Source organism: Rhipicephalus microplus, chromosome 1, assembly GCF_043290135.1.
Source record: "Rhipicephalus microplus isolate Deutch F79 chromosome 1, USDA_Rmic, whole genome shotgun sequence".
Lineage (NCBI taxonomy): Eukaryota > Metazoa > Arthropoda > Arachnida > Ixodida > Ixodidae > Rhipicephalus > Rhipicephalus microplus.
In genome coordinates, this window is record NC_134700.1 from 297,860,290 (window position 1) to 297,886,517 (window position 26,228).

The following is a 26,228-nucleotide window of genomic DNA, read 5'->3' on the forward strand; positions in this document are numbered from 1 at the left end:
CAGCGGTAGTGTTCAGATTGAAACAGGAGATAAAGCCGACAGTGAATCTCGTTGACATCTTCAAAAGTAATGAAAGCAATTTGTTAAGAAACAATAAATGTGTTGCACTTATGGCAGCTACAGAGAAAAATGATCCTCAGAAAATTAGCGCAGCTTGCACCAAGTGGCACAAGGCTGGATTCCAGTAGGGCACATAGCTGTACTGGCTTGGCTACGCTTTTATTCCTTCACCTGTCTCCTTCACCCTCCTTAATTGTTATAGTGTACTACACAGCGCAGGCAGAAATTTTTTCGGGGAGGGCACCTCCTTGATCCGAAGCGGGGGGCGCACAGGCAGATGTGGTGGAGTGTCATTTTGTGCTCTCTATGCCATGGCAAAATAGAAACCGGGGAAGAGGCCATAGGGACGGTGTATACGTACCATTACTATACTACGCTATACGCTTTGTAAAGGGTAGGAGGTCGATGGCAGGTACGGCGGGTTTCTTTACGGTAGCTGGTTCCCCGCCATCGTCCACATAGCTGAACATCGCCAGTGAGGAGACGCGTTCTTAGAGGCAGAAGGAAGGTTTCTCTACATGATGGACGAGAAAATGCTGTACAGAAATTCAGCTCCTATGTACAGACTGCGTACGGCTTTTATAGCCCATCGATTTTTTACACGACAGTTCGAAGAAGGCGCTGATCACTGTTGCCCCGAATCAGAAAGGGTGCAGATATTGGATCACTCGGCTGACGGGCGAAAATGTGTGTGTGCGAGCACACCACACAATGATACACCCGGCCCACGCCTTGAAGACATCGAAGAGTGAGGAGGTAGAGTCCGGTAAAGGGGAAAAGTTGAGCTCCTCCGGGGAGATCTGCACTGACACGAACGTCAGCAGTGGTCCATGGCTGCGTTCAGCTACTGTGTTCTAGAAGTTTCTCGAACACGGCCGTCCAGGTGCTTTGGTCCCCGAGAACTGCTACTGCGACGCCTTCCCACGCTTCGAAACAGTCGGTCCTTTTTCACGACCTCGCGTAGGCGACAATGGCTGTGTAAAGAGGTTAACTTCATGAGAACTTAAATAGTGACGCCGTCTCGCGCTGTTCGACCACACTCAACGAAGGGTTGTTCGCAAAGCTTCCGTCGGGTTCCTTGTAACCCAGCCACCAGCAAACTGCCTGGCCCACCTGCAGGACAGCGTCGTGCCTTTCGATTTCTATAGGGCGCCGACATCGGGGTGAAAGCCTTCTCGCAGACCGGCTCACGCACAATGGCGTCGCTAAGACGAACTTCCGGGCCAAGCGTAACACTATGCAATACTTTACATAGCAATGCTCGCTCTCTCCTACAGCGCGTATTGGCACAGAATCTCAGCCAATCCCCCTACTCGCCACACGCCGCCCGAGATGAGGAGCCGCCGCCTTCTCTAGATCGTGGCTGGTGCGTAGGTTGGGTTGGTGCGTAGGTTGTACGATGTTTACCCACTCGTTGGTACCCGTCCCACGCTGATGGCGTCATGTATGTGCACCACCATGAACAACACGACACGCGGGCAATACGACGAACAACAACAAGCAGTGCGTACAGCTGATTTCAGAGTAACAGGAATCGGTACGCTCTTGCTCGACCAATCACAGCGCATTTGTGCGCATCAGAGATTGAACTTCTCGACGTCACGCGAGGCCCGAAAGGCACGCAGAGGAGGATGAATGGTTTCTTGGGACTTGTGGATGAATGGTTTCTTGGGCTCGCACAACTGCCTCGTGTAGAATCCTTGATCGCGACGGCATATCGCACACGATACACGTGTTTACTTGAAATGTTCGAAACAATATCGAAGGGGGCGGCCTCTTAAAGGACCCCTGACACCAAATTTGAAAACTCGATATGCTTGTATTGTCCTGCATGCTACCTTCGAATCAATTCGACGGTGGGTCAGAATTAAGTGCCGCATTTCTGACCGATTATTAGTGACGAGCCTTGCTTATCAGATATATTAATTTAGTTTTAAAGTAAGGGTGCGTGCTTGTCCGAGTGTGCAGGTGCAATTAACATTTCCTATGGTTTAAGGTTGGGGTATTTAGGCATCCGCGCCCGTTGCCATTTTCTTTAGGGGAGTTCTCGCACCCCTTTCCTCCCGACCGAACGGATGGCAGCTGGTCATAAATCGCTGTCACTTCGCTTCCATCCCCACCCCTCGATAGTTTAACACGGTGTCTCATCGGCCTAATAATTTTGGCGGGATTCGGACCTTGCTCGCGCTCGTTAGACAAGCTGGGGAGCGAGACGGGGTTCGGGAGACCACTTCAGGACCTCGAAGGGTGGGCATGCGTTTTGGCCTCTCCGGCTGGCAGCGTTCCTTTGTCCTTTGTTCTTCGCCGCCGCCAGGCGGTGGTTACGTCGTCTCTTTGGGGCCCCAGCCTCGGAGGGCGCGCGCACTTCCCCGCGGTCTCGATCATCCCGAGGCAGTGCCTTGCGATCATGCACCGTATGTTCATCTCAACTGTTGCTATGTCTATTCAGCTTAATCTGTATGCTAACCATGCAGCTATGCTGCATGGTCTATGCTGCAGCTTATTCTGCAGCATAGAAAGCTAACCAGTGTACTCATTCTTAAGGAAACCTTAAGTGCTAAAGTGCCGACTGAAAAGGGGCACCTGTGTCCAATCTCGTGTAGACGTCACTGTTTCCTAAGGATGTCGAAACAATTAACCACAAAATATTACTCTATACAGAAAGAGATATCATACATTGGTTGATCTTACCTAACCCCCTTTCTGAAACGTGGCAAGTGGGTCTTCTTACTGTCCACTTAAATAATCTTATAATATTATACGGCAAAAGAATGTAAGTAATACTGTACTTGTTAATATTAGAAATATACGCTGAAATTATAGAATAATATTTCTAGTTTTTTCAGAGAATTTAGTAAATACGTTTGTCCCCTCTACAAAACGGGGTCTCCAGATTTACTTATGGTTAAACAAGGCCTGATCACATCAAAGTTTGAATCTTGCATGCGCTCTAATGTCATTTTACCGCGATATCTGAGGCCCAGTGACCACTTACTTGCCAAGTAGCCCGAGAATCAATAAATTCACGAGTTTCGGAGGGCGACACAGAATCGTAAAAAATGTTCCATTTGTAAGCGATCTAAACTAACGAAATCGGCCTCGAGAGAAGTATAATGGGAGAAGGCAAATCCATCGGTATTCATCCACGAATGCCTGATACTCGAGGCTGCAAAAAGGCGACGTCGAAAGTTGATTCAAGCTCCGGCATTACGCCTGCGCTAGCGTCAAAGGCAAAGAAACAACAGAATCGCAAAACGTACAAACACGCTAGCCTCTCTAAGCAAACAAACACTGCGAGAATGCTGCAACGGAAACAACAGAACAGCGGCCCAAGCAAGCAACAATCCATCTGCCTTTTTTTTTCTTTTTCTCTCTGTCACTTGTTTCTAACCCTGTTTGCAGCACCAGTAGCAACGCCGTGTTGCTTTCCTCTCAGCATTCGAAAGAGGTCATATATCCCGAGGGAGAATTCCCTCCCTCTCTCTCTCTCTCTCTCTAGCCAGGGCCGAGAATTTCTTTTCGTCGACGCCAGTATCCGTGAGAGACAAAGCGACCAGGGCAGCACGCAAGCACTGTTCATCTCTTCCTACCCCACCTCTCACCGCCTTTATTCTCCTTTCATTCACCGCTACGCAACGCTCGGCTTCCCAACGCATTCTGTATGGTATTATTTGTTCAACCACTGCCAGTCTTTTGTGATCATATTTTTCTGTACAGTTTTTTTTTCTCTCTCTCTTTCTCTCTCTTCTTTACCGTTATAACTCTCTTCCCGTACCCGCAAAGAATCACAGTGCGCCACAAATCAGGTTTCAAAAAGTTGGGAGAAATGTATAGAGACATACAAGTCAAATAGAACAATGAATGTATATATGAGCGAAAGCTTTTTGCTGTACACCGAGCATGTCATCGCGATTGATTCGTGCGGACGATTTTCGTATCTGTCATCATTGTCTTCAACTTGTGAGTGGTTCTTTCAAAACTGTGGAGTAGATGGGAGGAGCGAAGACAGCACGTTTATTAGGTTACCGCGTTTGCAACGCAAATGCTTGTGAAAAACGTAAGCCAACCGAAGCTGACTTAGATGCCACGAGTGCTACAGCTTTTCTTTTTAATGAATGGTCGCCCTTCTATATCTGTGGAATACTGAACCATTCTACACGTTAGTATTAGTCGACGTTACTATGCCGTTATATAGTACGCTTTACATTATCTGTGTAGCTAGTCAGCTAACTCCATTCTGCAGATAGAACCATCAGGAACGGCGTGTGGAAAGAGTGTGGGCGACCCTTTTGGCTTTGCTGTGCGTGTTGTGTAACCAAGCACTTCGCTTGGATTAAGGGTTTCGAAACACCCAGAAAAGCCTTCACAAATTGCGTTCCCCACTTTCAGTGAAACTGTTCCCGATCTGTGACTGACTGTTAGAAAAGCACGATCTAGCCGCCAAAGCTTCTCAGAACTATTTCTCGGTATAGGGAGACACTCAAATAGACAGCAAATCTTGACCAATCGCCGTGGATGGTTTTGGCCATTTTTATTTTATTGCGTTACCCCGGGCTGGTGGCAGTGAGTCGTCGTTCGCAGATCGATCAAGCATCGGGCAAGCCGTATCGGCTCGCTTCAACAACATTCCTTTTCCATGACATTGGGAGCTGCACTAGAATGATCAATAAGCGTAATGCTTGCTGCTGCATGACTTCTTCGATTTATTATAGTCACCATGCCTTGCGCTTAGATAATTAGGTGCTGGTTCAAGCTATCGTTGTATCACTTCGATATGCAAATTCCTAAAAGGCGTTCTCGTGAGATATACAAGCGCCTACTTCATGTTATGTAATTACCTGCATTGCTCGTTCCAATCTTTCAGAGTAAATGAAACACGCAACGGCTTTTGTAAAGATCACGCTGTGGTTGTTGTGAAAAAGGCGAAATACGTATACGGTGTACCTCATTTCATTGGTCATTATAGCCTCTAGCATTTAAAAAAAAACGGCGTATACTAAACAAGCTGCGCCAGAAAATGGCAATTGAGACCTCTGAAAACAACAGCAGCAACAGCAACAACAAGCAAAAAGAGTTATAAAAAAAACCTCTACAATGTCCCACGCACTCAAATATAACCATATATAATTAGTGTAACAACATTTCGCTAGAGATACCAACCAACTTTTGCCCCTTTTCTTTCTTTTTCATTGTTTTTTTTTTTCAAAGCAAACCTTCTAACTTCTACTTAATCGGGGTTTTTAGGAGCGCTAACGCTGTCGGGCCACTTGACGTCGATACTCACTAAGTTGTTTCTTCTGGATTGTATTTTAAATAGCAAGTCAAGAGGATCCGTTCCTTTTTAAACAACCCAAACAAGCTCGCCAATTCGTACAGTAGACCACGGCGACTACATTTTCCGAATATTACAGCGCCACGCCACACAGACCCTTCTTTAAAAAGAAATCACAGCATATCCACGGAGTGAATGATGATGAGTGGCGCGAAGCGTCCGTCAGTCCGTCCGTGCTTTCGTCCGTCCGCGCGGCCATCCGTGCGTCCATCCATGCGTCCGTCCGTCTTTCCATGCGTCCGTCCATGAGTCCATCCGCCCGTACGTCGTCCGAGGGTCCGTCCTCCTATCCGTCCGTCTTCGAGTCTGTCTGCCCGTCCGTCCGAGCATCCATCTAGTGAACACTCCAAGTACCGCCATCTCGCATCCCCTATGGCACATACCTGCTCCACGCGTCCATCCATCCATCCGTCCGTCCATGAGTCTATCTAGTGAACACTCCAAGTACCGTAATCTCCCATCTCTCATCCCCTGTGGCACATACCCACTCTAGAGCGGGTATGTGCCACCAGTGGCTACGTACAACATCGGAGGACGTACAGACCCACGCTTTAAGGAGCTTCACTCCTTAAAGAAACGATTCCCGCACCTGACCGATCTTCTTGTACGATCAGTGACGAAATCATGCCCATGGGCAGCTTGACGAACCAGTGAGCTCGTCGATTGCTCTGTTGTCCTATAGGAAATGGCGGCTTGGTCCTACGGAGATGCAGTTCTGGCCGCGCAGTCCATATTTTCATTTCCCTGTGCTGCCCTCTACCGTTCGGTAGAACAACATACTACCAGTAATAGCATTACTGCGAAAACAAAAGCCTGCGAGTTAAAGAGGCGTCTCCCTACTTCACCGAAAAGGGATAAAGTGGCGTCTCATACCCCCCCCCCCCCCCACACTGCTATGGCACGTACTCATGTGGGGGGAGTCCTGTTCGGTCATTGGCCGATGAAATATCGCTAACTTTATGTCACGTTGCCGAAGTCGGTGGAGTCACGACGATGGGCGACGCCTTGCCTTTTATACAGTGGAAAAGGGTGTAATAATTTTGAAACGAGCTAAAATGTATGTCCTAACTACCGTAACGTTCTTATTATAGCAATTATTCGCAAATCTTGCGACGGCATCTTCACATAGTGAAATCGCGCATATTTCTCTCAATTACAACTATTGGCCCTCGGGGCTGTTTACTGGCCCTTTGAAGATTTTCGTGGCTCGGACCAAAACAATCACCACAGATCGCCTCCCGTTATCAAATCAAGTTCACCAAGCGGCTAATCGTAATCGTAAAGTACAACTTTCACGGGATAGATCGGAAATATCGTTCTCAGTATGTTGCTGCTAACGGGGTGAATAGCCGCCACACCGCTGTTCAATCTGGAGTACCGCAAGGGTCAGTGCTTGGTCCTCTTCTTTTTCTTATTTATGTTAACGACTTACCTGCGTGTCTTTCCTCCCATGTGCACCTATTTGCTGATGACTGTGTAATATTCCGTGAATTAAGCTCCGGTGCCGACGTAACTGCTCTTCAAACTGACCTTACTGCTGTCTCAATTTGGTGTCAAAAATGGTTAAATGGAACTCAACGTCAACAAGTGCAAGGTTATGAGAGTGTCTAGAACAACTAATCCACCTCCTACCTACTCTCTCAATGATCTTGCATTGGATACCATTTCTAGCTATAAATATCTAGGCTTACACATAACCAGCACTTTAAATTGGGCAACCCACACTGAACACATAATTGCAAAAGCAAACAGAATGCTTGGGTACCAACGTCGCAACTTTGCTAAAGCTCCTTCTTCCTTAAAACTCACCCTCTACAAAACATTGATTCGCCCTAAATTAGAATATGCTGCCTCGGTTTGGGATCCTGTATCTGCCAATCTAATACACTCAGTCGAAATGGTTCAAAATAATTCTACCCGCTTTATTCTTTCTAACTATAACCGCACCGCAAGCATATCGGCAATGAAATCTAGCTTGAATCTACCATCTTTAGCATCTCGCCGTCAGATTCTTCGTTTGTGCCTTTTTCACAAAATATATCACCATCCCCAACTACATAATGAAGTTATTTCACTACCAGATTATGTATCACCTCGTCTAGATCATCGTCACAAGGTCGGAGTTCCATTATGCAGAACAAATGGCTGCCACACATCATTCCTATCACGCACGAGCATCGAATGGAATCACCTTCCCGCATCAATAGCAACTATCCAAGATCATGAATTGTTTAAAAACGCCATTAGCTAAGACTGTATGAGTAGGAGCCGCACCACTGTAATAACTGCATATCCATTGTTGCATTTCTGTATTCTTTTTTTTCTTTTTTTCTTTTTGTGCTAATACCACTCCCCTCTGTAATACCTCCCGGTCCTGAGGGTACCAATGAATGAAATGAAAAATGAAAAAACTTTAAGTAGGGAGCACTTAATGGGCGCAGTATGTCATATGTCGTCGTCGGGGCTTGGCGCAACGCAGACAAAAACACGTGCAGCATAGCCATCAGAGTCAAACAGAAGGCTTCATCTTGCTCTTCAAGAGCCTTGATGACGATGTTAACGGAGACAAAGCCACCACAAGCATACTCATTGCGCACGCGCTTGCACCAAGGACAAACATTCTTCCTCTCGTTTTTCCAGCGCCTTGGTGACGATAGAAAGAAATAAAAAAACAGAAAAATTATTTAAGAAACAAAAGCAAAACAAAAAGAGAAGGAGGAAAGAAATAAAAAAAATATTCTCGCTATAACTAACCAGGTGTGGATGTGAAGCAGCGGGGAGAACAGCCCCACAGAAACTACATCGCTTAAGCAGGTGCACCAACATTCAGAATCTCTACCTGACTAACACTGCCTGCGACCATCGCATGATGCCAGTGACCACTGCCGCAATAGCTGCCAGTGACCATGACTATTACGCTGCTAAACATCCGGTCCCTCAACGCGCCAGCCAAAGCCATCAAACGTGATACCATAATAACCAAAGCAAACCTGCTGTCTTCCCGGAAACCTGAAAGGCCGCAAGACGGACGATCAACGGCTACAAAGTGGTTCTAAGAGGGAAAATAAAAGAAAAGTGAGCCCCATAACTGTCTACTTCAGAGAGCGACACCTCAACAGTAGCTCACAAGGAATGGGGGTGAGGAGGGACTAAAAGAACAGGATTAAAAGTATATATAGAGAGAAAGATGCGCTAAGCCAGCGAGCGAGGACATATCGAGGGGATAGGAGAGATAGGAAAGATGGAAACACGGTCACAGGAGTCCGAGGACGGAGCAGCACTTGCGAGAACTCTTGTCGGCGTCAGGAGATAGCGTAGGGCAGGTGCAGTAGGTCAGAGCTGCGCTGTCGTCGGAGATCGGCGTCAGGAGATGACGTAGGGCCAGCCCAGTCGGCCAGAGCTACGTTGACGTCGGAAATCGCGAGAGCAAAACCGGTCAGCACGGAATCCAGCGGCTACGAAGTGAGCATTTTTACTGAGGAAGTGGTTTGTCACTTTCGCCATCGACTAAGGAGAAATAAGGGAGCGTAGGAGAGGGCAGAGAGGGGGAGGGAATGGGTATTGGGGGTGGGGACGCCGCACTACCGAGGAGGCATTAGAGAGTTTTAGTGCTGGGTACCCAAGCTCTTGGGGCGCTGCGGGCTTGGAGGCGCACGGCGTTGCGTACCCAACCCATACCCAACTGGAATGCCTTATAGAGGCGCGCACGCAAACGCAAGCCACACGAAGGTCACACGCGCTCGCAGCGCCATAGCGTATTGTCGCATAAGTATTAGTTAATTATTTTTGAGATTTAAAATGTTAAATTAAACATACATAGTACTCAGGGCACTTTTTTATCGTGTACAGTATCCTGGTATACGCAAAAAAGTGAAAAAATACAAGGTTACTGTAACGACAGTGTCGACATCTTGTGTACTTCGTGCAACCACAGTAATGAACATGTTAGCTTACGCGTAATGTTTTTCAGGTGAAAATGAATAAAAAGGATACTCATTTGTAATATTGTCGCTGCGCAGTTTTTGTACCAGATGTACAATGCACAATGTTTCTGCAATAACAATGTTGTGGTTATCTGTTTCACTATGGCCGCGCTAGATGGCGCCACCTACTTAGCTGGTCGCGGGCTGGCATATATATTCAGTTTCTATGTTCCAGGCCATTCTACAAAGCGAGCGCAAACGGCGCAAGAGCGCACGGCCAAGCGCATGTTATGTAGGCGCACCGCGGCGGGCATTGAAGAGACCCCAGGTCTCCTGCCACCAAGGCCTCCTGCCAGGTGGCGCCATCCCAACTTCTCGTGCTAATAGCGAGCGCGCGCTATCCCCTAGGCGATATTTTGTAGAATTCAAGACCATGACTAGGTGGAAGCACCGTATCGTCTTAGCAAAGCTAAGAAAAACCCACATTTTCATGCATAGTATCGCATTGTCAGCGCAGTGTAATAAACGCTATGGTCTTTAGGACTACTTATGTGTACCATTTCTAGTATTAAAAAACCCAAAGAATATTGACGTGTTGTTATTGTCCCTCAGATAAGCGCAATATTTGCCAATTTAATCGACAATGCGCACAAGTACGAACGCAGAAACCAGATCAAGATTGGTGGGCGTAGAGCAAGTGGTTGAACTTTTTATAGCCCAGCAGATTAACCGTTTCAGTTGAATGACAGGCATACCAAGCTGTCGCATAGAAGTATTCGAAGAAAGGGTATCGGCTTTAAAAAAGTAAGACAAATCCGCCTGAAAAGCACATGCGCATAACATACAGTGGTGGAGCCGCTGCAGCTGCTCGAAATCAGATGGCGCCAGCGAAGCGTAAGGAGAGAACACAAAAGGAAGCCGTGGCGCTCGAATGCGCACCTTGCGGCCGCGGCGGGTCGTTGACACGACGACACGTGAGGCCGCTGCGGACACACGCAGGCCCACAATGGACTCGTCGTGCGCAGAAGGCAGCGAGCGAGCTGCAGGGTGACGCGAACGGAAAACGCAAATGCCGGCGGCCAACGCCACGCTTCGCTGGCCACCGACCCTGAAAACTGGACGCCTCTGAGCCCGCGTCAGGGGCTCCGAAGGGGTTCTCCTCCCGCTGGGAGACATACACCGACTGCTCGTCTACCTCCGTGTAGACCTCCTTGCCTCACTTTGGCAAGCGCGATCCTTTTACCGCGTGGCCTCAGGGGACACGTGGCTCTCGGATACACATCTGCCACATTGCGCGACAGGCCGTAAGCGACTCGCAATCCCGTGCAGCATTCGCAGTATTCGTAGCGCGCGATGTGAATTATAAAGGTGCTTCCACCTGACTCTCCCCCCCCCCCCATTTCCTCTCAATCTCCAAGATCGAATTATTCTTTCTTCTCATTCACCTTGGGAGAACATACGGCAAAACATCGCTAGCGAAAAACGGCAGTGATTTTTGCTTAATATTTCGTATCTTGTGGAAGTGCGTAATAGACCGTGGCTGCACAGCTATTTTCTTTTCGTTCTTGATCATTAAAAGCCACGAAAGCCAAATGCCGCATCATATGGACGCTCGATCAAGTCTATAACTCTCTAGCTTCGCAACTTCGAACAAGATGCCTAAAGCACTATTGTACCGAGGCAGCGGTGTTCAATAGCGGAAGATATCTTTTATTTTATTGCAACAGGTATTTTTTTCACTGAATGAGCAATGATCAAAATACAACTATATGGCAAAGCTTAAAAGCCAACTACGGCGACTATTCAAGCATGTAAAGGTGATGCTGTTTCTATGTTCCTGATACACTCTTGTCACGATCCCAATTCAGCTGAAATGTCCAGGAAATTCGAAAGCTATTGTTAATAAGCGAAAAAATTGCAAAACCGAAACCCGACCGGGAGCCCTGTCTGCGTATGGCGTACTATTTGGTAAGAACCGGAGGCCGTATACCGGTTCCGCCGGCTCGTAGTATGAAAACTGTGAAAGCCAGAACAGCGAAGCGCTGGCCTATCACCACAGAGGAAGGAATAATGCTTTCCAGTGCCATACCCGTGCGAAACCCCGCCGCCGTCACCTTGTGGCCAGCACAATAAACGCTGCAGCGGCGAAAGCAGCGATGTCATGGAATGAGTCGCTTCGGTTGACATGCCAAAAATGACGTAACACAAACAGTCTTGCCAATTATTCTGGCAAGCGAGATCAGCTTTTCGAGGCATTCTTTAAAATTCATTTGCAAACAATCAACGCATCTCTCAAGTCTGTAATTAGGTGTAAATGCCGGAAATGTGCAAAGAAACGTACCTAGCGAATTTCATTGAGATGCCTTGACCTCGAAAAATCGCCGGAGTTGGCTTTTAAGTTGATACGTTAACTTCAACCTACTTCGAGCGCGGTAACCATGCCGGAGTCCTGAATTACGATGAAGTTTACGCAATGGTTAAAAAAGTCACAGTTTCGCCCAAAGGGCGATGCAATGAATGCGATAGCCACATATTCTAATGTCTTACGACGCAAGGTTGACATTTTTAGGAGCAATATTAACTGTATAGTAAAGATGCGCTTGCTGAGTAACCAAGTTGCCTGCGGCACGGCCACAGTCGATGACCACAACAAGGCTCGTGCGTAGTGATGGCGTTGACGAGAAGCGCCTTCCGTGGGCAGCGCAAGCTGTTACTAAGGCGGTTGAAAAACAAAATGCTGGAGTAGAAATTCTTGCCCCCGAGTGAAGCCGTGCCAACCGGCGGCTGCGGCAGCCATCTTACAAGGGGCATGATGAGCTGTTGGCGTTCGGCGATTGAGAAGGAGCGTTTTCCTCGCACGCCCAGTAAGTTTAGCGTGGCAACAGTGCTGCCAACTTGCGGAACCACTTTTTCCTTTTCTGCGGTGGAAAATTCTCTAGATTTCCTTACATTTTTGTGGAGAGCGGTTTTTTGAAGACTAATGTGTTTGCGCTGTGGAAAACAATATCAATGTTCGCTTTTATGATATAACGGTGCGTTCGTTTGAAAATATTCTCTGAAATCACCGGGCCGAAGGTGAAAAAATGTCGCAGTGCAAGTTGCAAAGCTTTAAACAACATTTTATTCCAAGGAATCGTAAAGGTAAAGCGGTCATCACATTGCGGGAAAGGGAGGGAAGGTCATGTAGTATCGCAGTATTTTATACAAATAACCAAAAAAGAAACAATCATTCCGTCTACACACAACCATATAACATTTCAAGAAACAGCATACATGCATTACAAAGCATTGGATATAGGCTGAAGAAGGGATACATTTTCAAAAAAATTTCGAACACTGGTAGCTGTTCAGTGCAAAACACGGAAATCTTACACAACGATACAGTGTATTTTGAATACCGTGCAAGTCGCATTTTAATAATCACAATAATAGCAATAATCATAACAACCAGAACGAGCATATAAAGCGCATTATATGAAATATTTCGGCGAGCAATATTTAAAAATTCATCAATGCTGTTATTTTGCAATTTCTGTTATTCTCGCATTATTTTGCAGATCTGTTATTTTTCAACTTTCCTGCATAAAATGCATGGCGGTGTTCATATAAAACATGAGGTGATGCATGCTTCATATAAGCAATGTCTTGAAAAACGTGCTCAAGCTATGTCATGATATCTGATACAGAATTTTGTAACAAAAATAGTTTGACCATGAAAGCGTATTATGACAATTGGCAGTTCATCCCTCGCAACCTGCTGAATGGTTGCGAGAAGATAAGTTTATTAGAAATTTTGACTGCCGTATATTCGTTCCAAATATAGCCTTGCAGTTTTCCATCAGCCACTTTTTTGTCAGCTTTTTTTCAGCTGTGCACATAACCGCATACATGCAGCCCATTGCTCTGGCCACGCTTTTCACGGAAACATTGGCGACCTCGGTGGAGCCACATGGCTCCACGGGGTACCTGACTAGCAATGTGACAGCGTTTGCAAAGGGAAACCGATAAAAAAACAAGAAACCAAGGAAATAACGCCGCGGGTAAAAGGCGAGGAAAAATTGAAAGCGGGCTCGGGAGAGAGCACTTTTTTTTTTTTTTCGAACCGAGATTCAGGCAACCGACGCTGAACGCGGACGGCACAGAATTAATCGCAATGAAGTGGGGGAGAGGAGAGCACTGACACAGCGTTGGGGACGGTGACCAGCCCCGTCCCCCCTTGCACCCCTTGGGCATGGCACAGCGCCTTTGAGTGAGTGTAGAGAGGGTGTACAAGAGAAAAGGTGGAAGAAAAGAGCGATAAAAGGTTATGGCGGGAGGTCCATCCGTAGATCTGCTTGCAGCTTGCTTCACGTGGAAGCAAAAAATTTGCCTAGATGTTGACAAATTTCTCTTTTCCCCTAAATACAACCAAAATCCCCTAGATCTCAGAAAATTTATATAGAGTCGGCAGCACTGCGCGGCAACCCTCACGGGTCACATAGTGCTCAAAGTTCGTCCTTGTGTTACTAGTTTTCTTAATTGAGCTTCGAATTTAGGGCGAATTTCATTGGACATTAGGTCGCCGATACTTGTCTGCGGATTGTTTCATCGGAAACAACTATCTCTTAATTTATGTTTAACATAGCCTTCAGACTAACAAATCAAACCCACTTGATGTGTAAGTGGGCACCATCACGAGATAGCCGATTTTGAGATCTTTGCAGGGGGAAAGCTGGCTTCACTTCTGCTGGCAAAGCATTGCGGGAGCTTCCACTCCTGCATTTCTTTTAAACCTCCTTGGCTGGTACTAAAGCCTATAGACCTAATCGCTATTTACAAACACAGCTGCTCGATGGCTTCCGCTTTTGTGTTCCGACGTAGCCTAGCAGTATTGGAGACAAACGGAAGCATTAACGAGTAGCCAGTTCATATTAACAGTTTTCTGCCGGTGTCAGGGCAAATATTTCAAATACACTTTCTTTTGGCTAGATACAATGTTATAAGAGTTAGTCCTTAACAATGAGCGCCTACCTTTTACCTTAAATCGGAAAAACAGTCTTTCCTTACTTCAAACGCAAGATTTCTGTTTCGGTGTTAGAGAGTAATAAATGAAGTGACCGTTTTTGGATGCACAACAAACTCTACAAGAAGGATTGGTTTATGTAGACCGTTTTCTAAAAAAAAGAGGTATGCCACTGAGTCTGGCTAAAACAGCCATACTTCCGTTTACATTAAAAAGACCCGGAAATTTCCAGATTATTCTGCAAAATCAGCCTATTCAAATTGTTAAAACTCATAAATTCTTGAGAGTAATTTTAGACCGGAGGCTAACATGGTCGCCTCATGTCCAGTCCCTTGAACAAAAAGTGAATCAGGCCATTCGAACCCTCTGGCATCTCTGCGGGGCCAAATGGGGTGGTACTACAAAGTCGTTATTAGCCCTGCATGTACCCTGGATACGCCCCATCGTAACTTACTCACTGCCTCTGCTGCACGGACTTCCAGCCTCCACCAAAGGGAGACTCCACTTGTTATTGTCAAGGAGCTTGAGGGTATGTCTGGGTTTACCACGGTCAACTTCCAGTGCTTTAGTGTATGCGGAGGCTCGAGAGCCACCTTTGACAGTACTCCGAACTAAAGAAACATCTCGAAATTTATTTAGAATTTTTGCGCAACATGAAAGTCATTTTTTATCTGGTGCACTAACACAAAGGACGGCAACGAGACTAAAGGATACTATATCATCATTTCAAGCAGTAGTACCAGAATTTAAACAATGGAAACCTTCAAAACCACCTTGGACGCTGCCACTTCTCAACGTTATCCGTGAATTAGACGGCATAGAGAAGAAAGCAGACATGGAACCTCTAGTAGCGGCACAGTTGGTACTTCATCAGCTTCATGTAATGCATAACGAAAAAAACGAAGATATATACAGACGGATCATGCACTGAAGAAGCGTCAGCCTGTGCGGTCTTTATACCCGAAATTCAGAAAATGAAGATTTACAAATTATCGCACAAATCTTCATCGACGACAGCAGAATTGGTGGCTATCTTTGAAGCAGTTAAGCTTATCTGCGAGAATCCTGAGCCACGAAAATGGGTGATATGCACTGATAGCAAACCTGCTCTTCAGCTAATCAGAAATGTGCGATCACCTTACAAAAATGGTGAAATAGCACAATGTATCGCAGAAACTGTGGAATATGCCTCATCGCAGGGTCACAACATCGTATTCCAATGGATACCCAGCCACATTGGAATAAAGGGAAATGAAGATGCTGATAGTCTCACGAAGAAAGCATTGAAGGAAGAACGGGATTGCACAATTCCTATATCTGGGACGGATATTCGACATTTTATATCGCAAGGAGCTAACCATTGTTCGATGGAGAAGTGCTTTGAGAGCCTTAAATCAAAGGAAACGCTACTTTATGAAGTTGATCCATCCAGAAAATTTTCCATAGCTACAGACCTCCCACGACATCTACAGACAGTAATACACCGTCTTCGATTGGAAGTAGCATACACAAACAGCTTCCTACACAAGATACATCGACCCAACTCACCGGAATGCCATTGTGGTCATGCAGAAGAAAATGTTCGCCATATTCTTTTGGTGTGCGTTAAATACGCGAATGAAAGAGAAAAATTAAAGAACAAACTAGCAAGTTTGGACAGACGGCCCCTCAGAATAAAGAAACTACTTGGACCATGGCCTGAGATGCATCTCCAGAAAAAGGCAATAATCTTTCTGACAGACAGCCAGAGATGTGTATATATAAAATGTGGTCACGTATATACTGACAGTAAAATAGAAAGGTGTGCGTGTAAATAGTTTATGACTGTGTGAACTGCGCGAAAAAAACTGTGTATTGGCATGATATTTGAACTGGTTTCAGTGTGCTAATACGTTTTTTTTTTCTCTTTTCCGTATTGTTAATTTTCGGGTACCGTTCTGTATTATTATTTTATTTTTCGCTGCAGAACTTTGTGATATGGAGTAGCCGAGGCAATAGGCCCCTCAACCTCTCCACAGCAAAACAGTTAAAACAGAACAGAAGTGACCGGAAGTTTCCTGGGTAGCAACACGTGCTGCTGCTATTACAATGTTGAAACCAACGGAGAAGGTGACTACGTAGTGCGTAGCCACTGGTAACAGTTTGTTATGTGTAGAGCGCATCTATATGTGGACTGCTGCAGGTGCACTTTTGGCACCGTTTTTTCGTACGGAAAGCGCAGCCCGTAGAAGATCCCGCCTGCTGTGGGGGCAAGAGGCGCGTGATGATCGTTGCCGCGATAGCGCGGCCACCATAGGCACCCCCCCCCCTTACCACACTTTGTCCCCTCACAAGATAACCGACGACCTCGACCGGAAAGGCGATGTTCGCGACGCAGAAAGACGAGGACGAGGCAGGCGCATCCTTCACCGTATATATATATATATATATATATATATATATATATATATATATATATATATATATATATATATATATATATATATATATATATATATATATATATATATATATATATATATATATATATATATATATATATATATTGCTGCATTATACGAAGGTCGTAGGTTCGATTCCTGTTCACGGCAAGTTATTTTTTCACCCACTTTTATTTCCTCTTATTTACATATACATATGAATGAATAACGGCGGCTGCACCGAAGGCAAAACAGAGCCTAGACTGTCCGTATAATTGCAATTTCGATAAAGAATATAAAGGAAAGAACACCGAAAATAATGTTTCCTCGGGAAGCACGCATAGTCGAAAATGGTTGTCTTAAATCTCTATAATTGTAGATCACGACGCTTTAAAAATCTGAGGCTGTGGTTAAACTTGCCAACAGTGTACTTCTCCTTTCGCGCATCACTTCTCAGTAGACCATCACATCGAATGCGGATCTGCGGCGCGAGAGTCCAAACAGCGAGTTCACTTACCGACTCTGGAGGGCCGACAGCTGGTTCCAGTAGATCAGACCGATAATCAACGACTCCGGAACAAGTGGCTGTCTGGAAGCAAGCCTAGCTGTCCGAGCGCATTCGATGGCCCCTCTTCTTTCGAGGCATCATCCCCGACGGTGTTTGGCTCTGAAATGTGAGAACGATTCACCTTACAAGAGTGAAACCTGAAGAAGTACACGTAAATGGCAAATAATGGATATGCATCAAACATGCCGAGCGCGAGAATACCTGCAAGGGCGAGCGTATGGCGATAAATTATAACGACCTTTTCCAAAATCTGCACGCACGCTTTCCTGGGCTTCATATTCGCCCAACTCCGGCGGAAACGCATTTCAAGTTGAACGTGCTGGGTCATTCTTTTTATGCGCGTTTATACCACGAGCACGGAGTTTACTTCTCGCGCATCACAGCGCAAACAAAACTGCGCTTAATCTCACTTTTTGCGGAAGTGACCCCCCGTCATTAGACGGGATAAGTGCATTGCAGGAAGGCTTGTTTTACAATTCCGAAAAGGGATCATGCATCACTATATGCAAACAAAAAAGCTACTTCATAGCACGAAAGAAAAAAAGAAACGCTATTATTCTTCAGCGCTTCAACTTGATTAGTCCTTACTAGAGGTCTCAGATGGTCGATAACAGGTACGGCGGGTCTATTTAGGGTAGCTGGCTCCCCACCATCGTCCGCATATAGCCGATGCTCGCCAGTCAGGAGACGCGTTCTTGGAGACAGAACGAAAGTTTATTTACATGATGGAAAGATGCGACTGCATACAGCAGAGATTCAGCTCAGATACCGCTCGTATTTACAGAATGTCTTCAGCGTTTACAGTCCGTTGTTTCCTCTGCACGTCAGTCCAAACAAGGCGGTGACCACTATTGCCACGAATCAGATGACGATAAGTCTCCGTGATCCACCCACCACTAAAGGTGCAGATATTGGACCCCTCCGCTGACGAGGAACACGGGCGAAAACGCCCAATAGGCAGCACGAGCGCACCACACAATGACGCACCCGGCCCATGCCTTGAAGACACTGCAGAGCGAGGAGGTAGAGTCCTGTGGAGAGGGAAAGTTGAGCTCGTTCGGGGAGATGGCCGCTTACACAAACGTCAGCAACGGTCCACGGCTGCTTTCAGCTACAGAGTTCCAGAACCCTCTCGAACACGGCAGTCCAAGTGCTTGATTCCGGAGAACGGCTGCAGCGACGCCCTCCCACGCTTCCGAACTTTCAGTGCTCTTGTGGCGACCTCACGTGGGCGACAATAGCCGAGTTGAAAGGTTGACTTCATGGGAACTGCAACAGTGCTGCCGTCTCACGCTGTTCAACCCGGCTTAACAAAAGCGCTGTTTCGCGAAGCTTTCGTCGAGTTCGTTGTGACACGACCACAGCGAACTGCCTGGAACACACACAATGGCGTCTGCCAAGACGAACTGCCGTGCCAAACGTAACAATATGGAGAAGGCCTGCTTCACTAATAGATGTGAAGCAGTGCACTTAAAAAGAAATAAAAGGGGGTATTCAGTGTTATTCGGCGCCGCACTTTCGCTAAGATAAATGAAGCCGTGATTAAGTTGGAATAATACGCTTGAATGACGTTTTTAATTTTGACGGTACAATGTTAATCAGAACTGAGAGACGATATGCCAAAGAAAGCATAGGGGATGTTATTAGAAGTAATTGCAATGTAATTGTGAAAAAAGAATAGGGGAGGGAAAGATAGCTTGCCGTGAGCAGGGACGGAACCTGTGACCTTCGAATAACGCGTTCGATGCTCTAGCAACTGAGCCAGAACAGCGGCTGCGCTCTTCTCTCCCCCCCCCCCCCCATTCACTCTACGAGGCATGTATGGTCATTTAAAAGTGGGATTGTCAGCAGACAGCGTTGCCTGTTGTCATTGCGGCGAGTGCGGGACACTCATTTTTTGCCTGTTGACGTCACGTAGCACGTGATCTTATTATGAGCTGGCAGCAACCAATCATTATTGGTCAGGAGACATCTCCTACGCTTTCCTTGGCACTATTGTCTGTCAGTTCCCATTAATATTGTGTCTAAGAAAGAAAAGAAGCCTTGATTGTACATTGCCATATAGTACTGTGGTGCATAAATCTTGTTCTAGCTTTTAGATCAGCCGTCTCGCACAAACCCAAAACTCAGACGTTACATATAAGACTCACTATTTCCCTCGAGAGGGTGAGCTTTACTTGCTCGCGACTTGGAAGCCACTAGGCCATTGGCAGCACAGCACGACTACATCTCATGCCATTCACAAGGAATATACACGCACTACCACTGCCTAAGTATTGCATACTGGGATTACAATGTGACATCTTCTTAAACAGGAGCGCTAGCGCAGTTTGTACGCCGACACCGAAGACGACGAAGCGTGGCATGTGCTACTTAACCAGCTGCGTTTTTGGTTGACACAAAAGTAACAGTTCGTTTAGCGTGTACCTAGTCTAGCCTCAACAGCCCACAAGGCGGAAATGTTGTAGGCCCGTGTACGCAGATTTGGGTGCACGTTAAAGAACCCCAGGTGGTCGAAATTTGCGGAGTCCTCCACTACGGCGTCACTCATAATCATATGGTGGTTTTGGGACGTTAAAACCCACATATCAAATCAACCGCCCACAGTGAGGCCAGCCGCCTGCTTTACGACGCTCCGTCCTCTGCAGAGTTCGTTCCAGAAACGAATCTCTTTCCGATCGTGCAGCCAGGGGTCACGCCCTCCACGGCAGGTGGTGTTGCCGTTCACGGCTGCCTGCTATTTCGTGCTTCATTTCTGCCTCGTGCTATCATCCGGATGCAGCAAGAAGCCGCGCCCCCGCTAGCAAGATGGTGCTGCAGGGGCCCACGAAATGCGCGCGTTATCTGTCCCGCCCCCGAAATTGTTGCGTCCTTTCGGATCCCCCCAAGCGCTCGCCCACAAGTCTCAGATCGAAAGACTGTTGGAGCACCTACGGCTTCGCCACCTGCTCGGGCTTCGGAACCTTCTTGCTTTTCCCAGTCTTGGCTCACATCCTCCACCTCCAGCATCATCACTGCTTCTTCGTGATGATGACTTTTTTTTTTCTTCGAAGCTTACATTCTAGTCGCCGTTGCAGCTGGCGAGCCGAAATAACCACAAAGATTCTTCGAGGAGTGCACTGGTATCTTTAGTGCAGGCGGAATCCACCAAATAATAATATAACAAACAGCCTTCGCGAAAAGGCGACCACAAACAGAAGGAAATAAAAGCGAGACCCTGAAACTTTGCGACTTGGCAAACTAAAACCCGCCTTGTTACACTTTTTCACATTTTTTTATGATGCCACTGAAGAGTAATATAAAAAAAACTGAAGCTGCCGGTTTGACGAGAGAAAATGATTTTCTGCTTTTAATTCTGTGTCATCCACTCATGTGAAATCGTAAACGTGTCCATTTTAATAAAGGCTGCTCTCGTAATTTTTACAGGCACGGGTTGTAAACCAGCGACCGCTATACGAAGCTCGGTCGCCGTATTTAAAATCTCTAGTTCGTTCCTGCAATTACATCTTCATTTGAAAATCTGTAGCCATGTTGCACGGTCCGCCTGAACGAAGGTCAGATAGAAGTAACCATGAGAGCCACAAAGTTTGTTATCATTTATATGGCCCACTAAGTATAGCATTTAACGCCAGAACGCCCCTGTGTACAAGGAACATTATCTCTAAAGATTAAAAACTCATTTTGCTTCATGCGACCATGTTTTCAGCTGTTCATGAAAAAAATTCACCCAGCGCGTGCACCATTTCGCCTCTTATAACGTCTCCCGAAATTTCCTGTAAGCTAGGAATCGTAGCAAATGTGCTCAAACTTAATGCCATTGAAGCAACAAATATGAAACGTCGAAATGAAGCTAAACTGACGCAATCCCTTCGTACTCTCACAAACCGACAATCGGCCACTTTTTTTTATTTGGTAAGTTACGAGTGATATTCATCCTCACGTTACACAACGAAATCAAGCCATTGAGGCTCGCACAGCAACCACAGATAATTAACGATGCAAGCTCGATCCTATTGTGCTGACGTCACGTCCGACAGCGCAATCTTAATCGAGAAAGCCCAGCTACGCTTGGTGCTTGTCAGAGAGGGCGCGCTCAAGGCTTAAGTTGAAAAATTAAGAAAACGGGACAGCATAACACTTGCGATGTAGTAGTGATCATCATACTACATGATAGTTACCTCGCCAATCGATACGCATATTTTCCCTCACCCCCGCAGAAATGAGCTGAACCCACAAGCCGGTAACAATAGACGAGGAAAACCGGCCTTCCTTTTTCTTTCTCTTTTTTCTTGCATTCCGATACAGCTTTTTCTTTTCTCCTTATTTGCCTAGATGCGGGCCGGAAGCCATTGTCCTTTTTTACGATGGCTGTAAACCTGGGCGAATTCACCTCGGAGAATGCGGAGCGCCGTTGGTGCTTCCATCTATCCGCGAGGGCTCCAGAAAGAGCACGTGCACCGGTCAAAGCACAGGTTTGGGATACAGTCCCCCGAGCTGCCATTTGAAAGTACTCTGCTAATGCAAGAAGGGAAGAGAAAACGAGAAGACAAACCTGGACCAAGAAAGCCATAATTGTAATGGAACGAAAGAGGCATCGTGCAGCATGGTCTTAGTTCGCCTTACTACCATGGGCCAGGGTTCGAGCAGACATAACCGAAACGTGACGTCATCTGCTCGCGACGCGCCTTCTCTGAATGCAAGCAAGGCACCTGTTTCAAACAAGAAAGAAAGAAAGAAAGAAAGAAAGAGAGAAAGAAAGAAAGAAAGAAAGAAAGAGAGAAAGAAAGAAAGAATGAAAGAAAGAAAGAAAGAAAGAAAGAGAGAATGAATGAATGAATGAATGAATGAATGAATGAAAGAAAGAAAGAAAGAAAGAAAGAATGAATGAAAGAAAGAAAGAAAGAAAGAAAGAAAGAAAGAAAGAAAGAAAGAAAGAAAGAAAGAAAGAAAGAAAGAAAGCGTGTTGTAAGGAGAGCGAGTGTTCTAGGGAGAGAGGTACGCAATTCGCAAGTTCGGAGAATGCACGGAGAGAGAAGAGCTCCGAGAACACGCCCATATAATACGACGTGTCGCCCTGCTCTGTGCATCTTCCTTGATTAAGGGTTTCTATGGCAGCCTTTGCCCCACCGCCCTTGGCCCTGTTGAATGCAATCCGCTACCACCCGCCCCACATGATGTCTGCGAGGAGAGACTGCACGCGCAAATCAGCATCCCCTTTCCTATCAGTCTCTCTCTTTTTTTTTTGCTAATTCACAGCCCAATTAAAAGCTCTAGGGCGATAGAGTTCACGGGCACTTACGTCCTATTGCCTAGAAGTACGTACAGTACATTCACCCAAACTTTTTTTTCTCTTATACTCTCTATCCCTGCGCTTTTATGAAAAAATAAGAGCCATTGCCAGCAGCACTGAACAATGTTCAGCGACGCAGAGTGCATGAAAGGCCGAAACTTCAGACACGTATATGCGTGCCAATTTTGAGTAACTTTATCGATTTTAAAGCTGCTTAGTGCTTGTAATATCGAGTTCTTCCTCACTTTCATTTCGCGTTAGGCACGGTGAGCGAAGGAAACATTTTAGTTTAATTTTGTGTATCAAAGCGTGTCTCATACAGAAAATGCGTAAAGTATGCAGTTGTCAACAGTCGCAAATCCCAACGGATCATGTCTCTATTACGAATATTTGTCGATGAAGCTACCGTAATATTCATCCTATAATGTCACCATCGTGGTGAACAGACGCCACGGGTGCGACGCTATGCAGAAGTCAAGCGAAGTGTAGCTGTGTGCGTGACTATCTTTTAACGCAATAAAGAATGAGAGAGTTTGGAGTGAGCGCTGTATGTGTTTCCTTGGTTGGTCGGCCCGTAAAGCCCTAACCGCATGCACAAAATTTCCTCGCGACATCGACGAGCGACAAGATTTGCTGTCGCGGAGACCCCCATCCATCGCGGCCGCTTGTCGCGTCGCGCGTTTTTCATAAAAGATCGCTTGTCGCCCGGAATTCAGCGTGGCGATTTCCGGCAACATGGCCTCGCCCCTGGTGCTCCTTTCAGTTGCAATTAGCTCTCGATGCTTGTTATCCGCGCTAATTCAAGTAATGCAAGGTATCGACTACATCACATCTCACGCGCAGATTGAGAGAGCGGCAGTACTCGATGTTAAATCTCCTTATCGAAGGTTTGTTTTCATGTCTCGACGGTAACTTGTGACGATTTGGCCGCTTGCTACAATGCGAAATCATCGTCCGATGTGTCGTAGCCGTCATAGTGTACACTTCTGGGCAGCCTGTCGTGATTAAACTAAAGATTGCGAAAAAGGAAGGTCGTGGAATACTTTTGTGGCTTCCTTATATCATACAAGACAGTAATAAATTTGACATACTGTTATCAACCAACTTTTAAACTCCTATTCGTAATTTATGGGTATGCACGCGATGTTTTTATTAAGCAACAACGACACTTTGTCACCGACATGCGGCTGCAGCCATCCCGACGCGACGACACGACGGAGCAAGGAAATCACGTGCATGTGGTTAGGGTTCCAATTCCTGGTGAAACCCACTACGGAGACCATGAAACGCACGATACTTTATCTTAAAAGTAAAAGTGTTTTACCAGCCGAATACATTTCGATAGCAATGTTTAAAAAAAACAAATCGGTAAAACTTGGCCTGGCTGTATGGGTACGTGCGTGCATGAATGTGCCGTGTGTTCACGCTCTAATTATTTTTTAAGGTCAAAGAGAAGAAAACAAGAAAATCAGCACCATAAGCTAATAATAAAAAGTTCGTACAATTCATGCGCACTTGAGGTTTACAGATGCTGTCACTATATGTTAGGTAAAATTGCTGATTCTGCTACAATAGTTGTTCTGAAGAATTGAGTCGGAGAAGATGGTGATGAGAAAATGCGGCTTGCGTCTTTTGTCTACCGGGCAGGTCTAATATGTCCAAAGCAGGAAAAGTGCAACAAACTAAAAAAAAATGACAGCATATCCACGGAGTGCATGATGATGAGTGGGGCGAAGCATCCGTCAGTCCATCAGCGCGTCCGTTCATTCTTGCTTCCGCCGGTTCGTGCGTCCGTCTGTGCGACCATCCGTGCGTTCATTCGTCCGTCCGCTCGAGCTTGAGCGTCCATCCGCGCGTCCATACGTCCGTCCATCCATGCATCCGTGCATTCTTACGTGTGTCCGTTCGAGCATCCGTCCACCTTGCATCCGTGCGTCCATCCATGCGTCCACCCATCCGTCCGTGCGTGCGTGCAACCGTGCATGTGTCTGTTTGTCCGCCCGTTCGTCCGCGCGTCTGTCCATATGTCCGTCCACCTAGTGAACACTCCACGTACCGCCATCTCGAATCTATTCATCATATAGAAGTACCGCCATCCAGCAAACATTCCAAGGACTAAACGAGAGGTGACACGGCCGGGCTGGAGGAGTGGCCCCGTGCACACTCTCTTCTAGTTCCCACCTTTCACCGCCGCTAGTTCATGGCACTGCGGCCCAACCCTCACTACCCTGTTAAAACGAAGGAGATTAGCCCAGAGAACTTAATGTGGCAACCCTTTCTGGTCAGATAGTGCTCAAAGTGTGTCCTTCTGATACAGGTTTTTTTTTTTTAGTAAGCATGAAATTCAAGGCGAATTTTATTCGCGATGAAGTCATTGACGCTCGTCTCTGCTGGTTATTTCTTGAGAAAGAACTCTCTTTATATTTATGATAATGTGCGCGGGTTTTCTTATTGAATCCAAAAGAGTGCGCGCGCACCGCTCCCCTATGGTCCGGCGATGGAGGTGGCTGCCTACTACTACGACGACTACTGCTACATACATCACGGACGCACGACCCACGGCTTAAGGAGCTTCGCCTTTAGAAGAGGGGGGGGGGGGTGCTTCACGTACAGAAACACAGAAGCATCAAACTGCTGTTGTAGATAGAAGTAGCCTGCGCCACCCACAGAATAAAATTTGCAATCGAAAAATTAGCAAGTTATCGTCCATGCTAGTCCCTTAACAGTCCTAGCTTTGTTTTAATAAATTTTCCTCTCCCTAGCCTCAAATCACTGGCATCCACACATTACTTAGATGCCATGTGGCAGAGCCCTCCTTATTACGCGGCTGGTTTGAAACGCTGGCGCGCCCGGGCTCCCGAGTGAAGGTCGGCCGTCAGCGAGCGGGACGTGAAGCAGCGCAAGAGGGAAAGAAGACGAAGCTACTGCCTCGTCCAGCCGCCAAGAGGTCGCGCGGCCAGAAGCGGCGCCAGCCACGAGAGGCGGCGACGGCCAATTTAATTAGACGCCCTCGCGCCGCCGCCGCCGCTCTGCGGCCAGACGCGGCGGGCGCCCGCTGAGCTCAAGAAGAGCGCGGCCACGGTGTAGGAATAAGTTCTTACACCTTACACCTTCTTACACTCATTATTACACCGTGAGCGCGGCAGCTCCTGTGCTGCGGCTGTTGTCGTTAGTCGCCCTGCCCGCGTGCTGCTTCTGCACACTGCACTGAGCTCGTGCAACGCAAAGGATTCAAGCGTCACACGGGCGAGGTCGGATCGCACATTTCAACTAAGCGACACGGGCAGCGCTAGAGCTGTCTATACATACCGTCCGCAATGACGGAAGAACGAGCACTTTTGTGAGGTTCCATCTTTTGCTGTCAGCGTGACAGCCCGGCATGCCAAATTGTCGAAAGTTTGCCAGTATCTTTTCCCATTTCGACTATCGGTCGTCGGGCTAGCAGCCAAAGGTGAAGTATGAGAAAGGAATATTAGGCATCTGTGTACTGCAATGGAGTGCTCTGTAAAGATTCTTGGACTATGCTCTCCTGCGAAGCATGCTTCGTTTTCTTCAGTGTTCAACACGCTTTTCTTGGAGCAGGTTAACAAACCAGATGATGCCTAGTTGTCTGTGTGAATATTTTGCTGTACC

At 46.6% G+C, this 26,228-nt stretch overlaps 1 protein-coding gene across 3 annotated transcripts in view; it reads right to left on the minus strand.

The window, feature by feature from the left end:
* LOC119159453 (uncharacterized) overlaps window positions 1-26,228 on the minus strand; it is a 398,949-nt gene that overhangs the window by 201,871 nt on the left and 170,850 nt on the right. For all 3 annotated transcript variants that reach the window (XM_037412211.2, XM_037412212.2, XM_075865374.1), the window contains one exon: window positions 17,255-17,404. The gene's annotated coding sequence lies outside the window, so the exon portion shown is untranslated. The remainder of the gene's footprint in view (window positions 1-17,254; window positions 17,405-26,228) is intronic.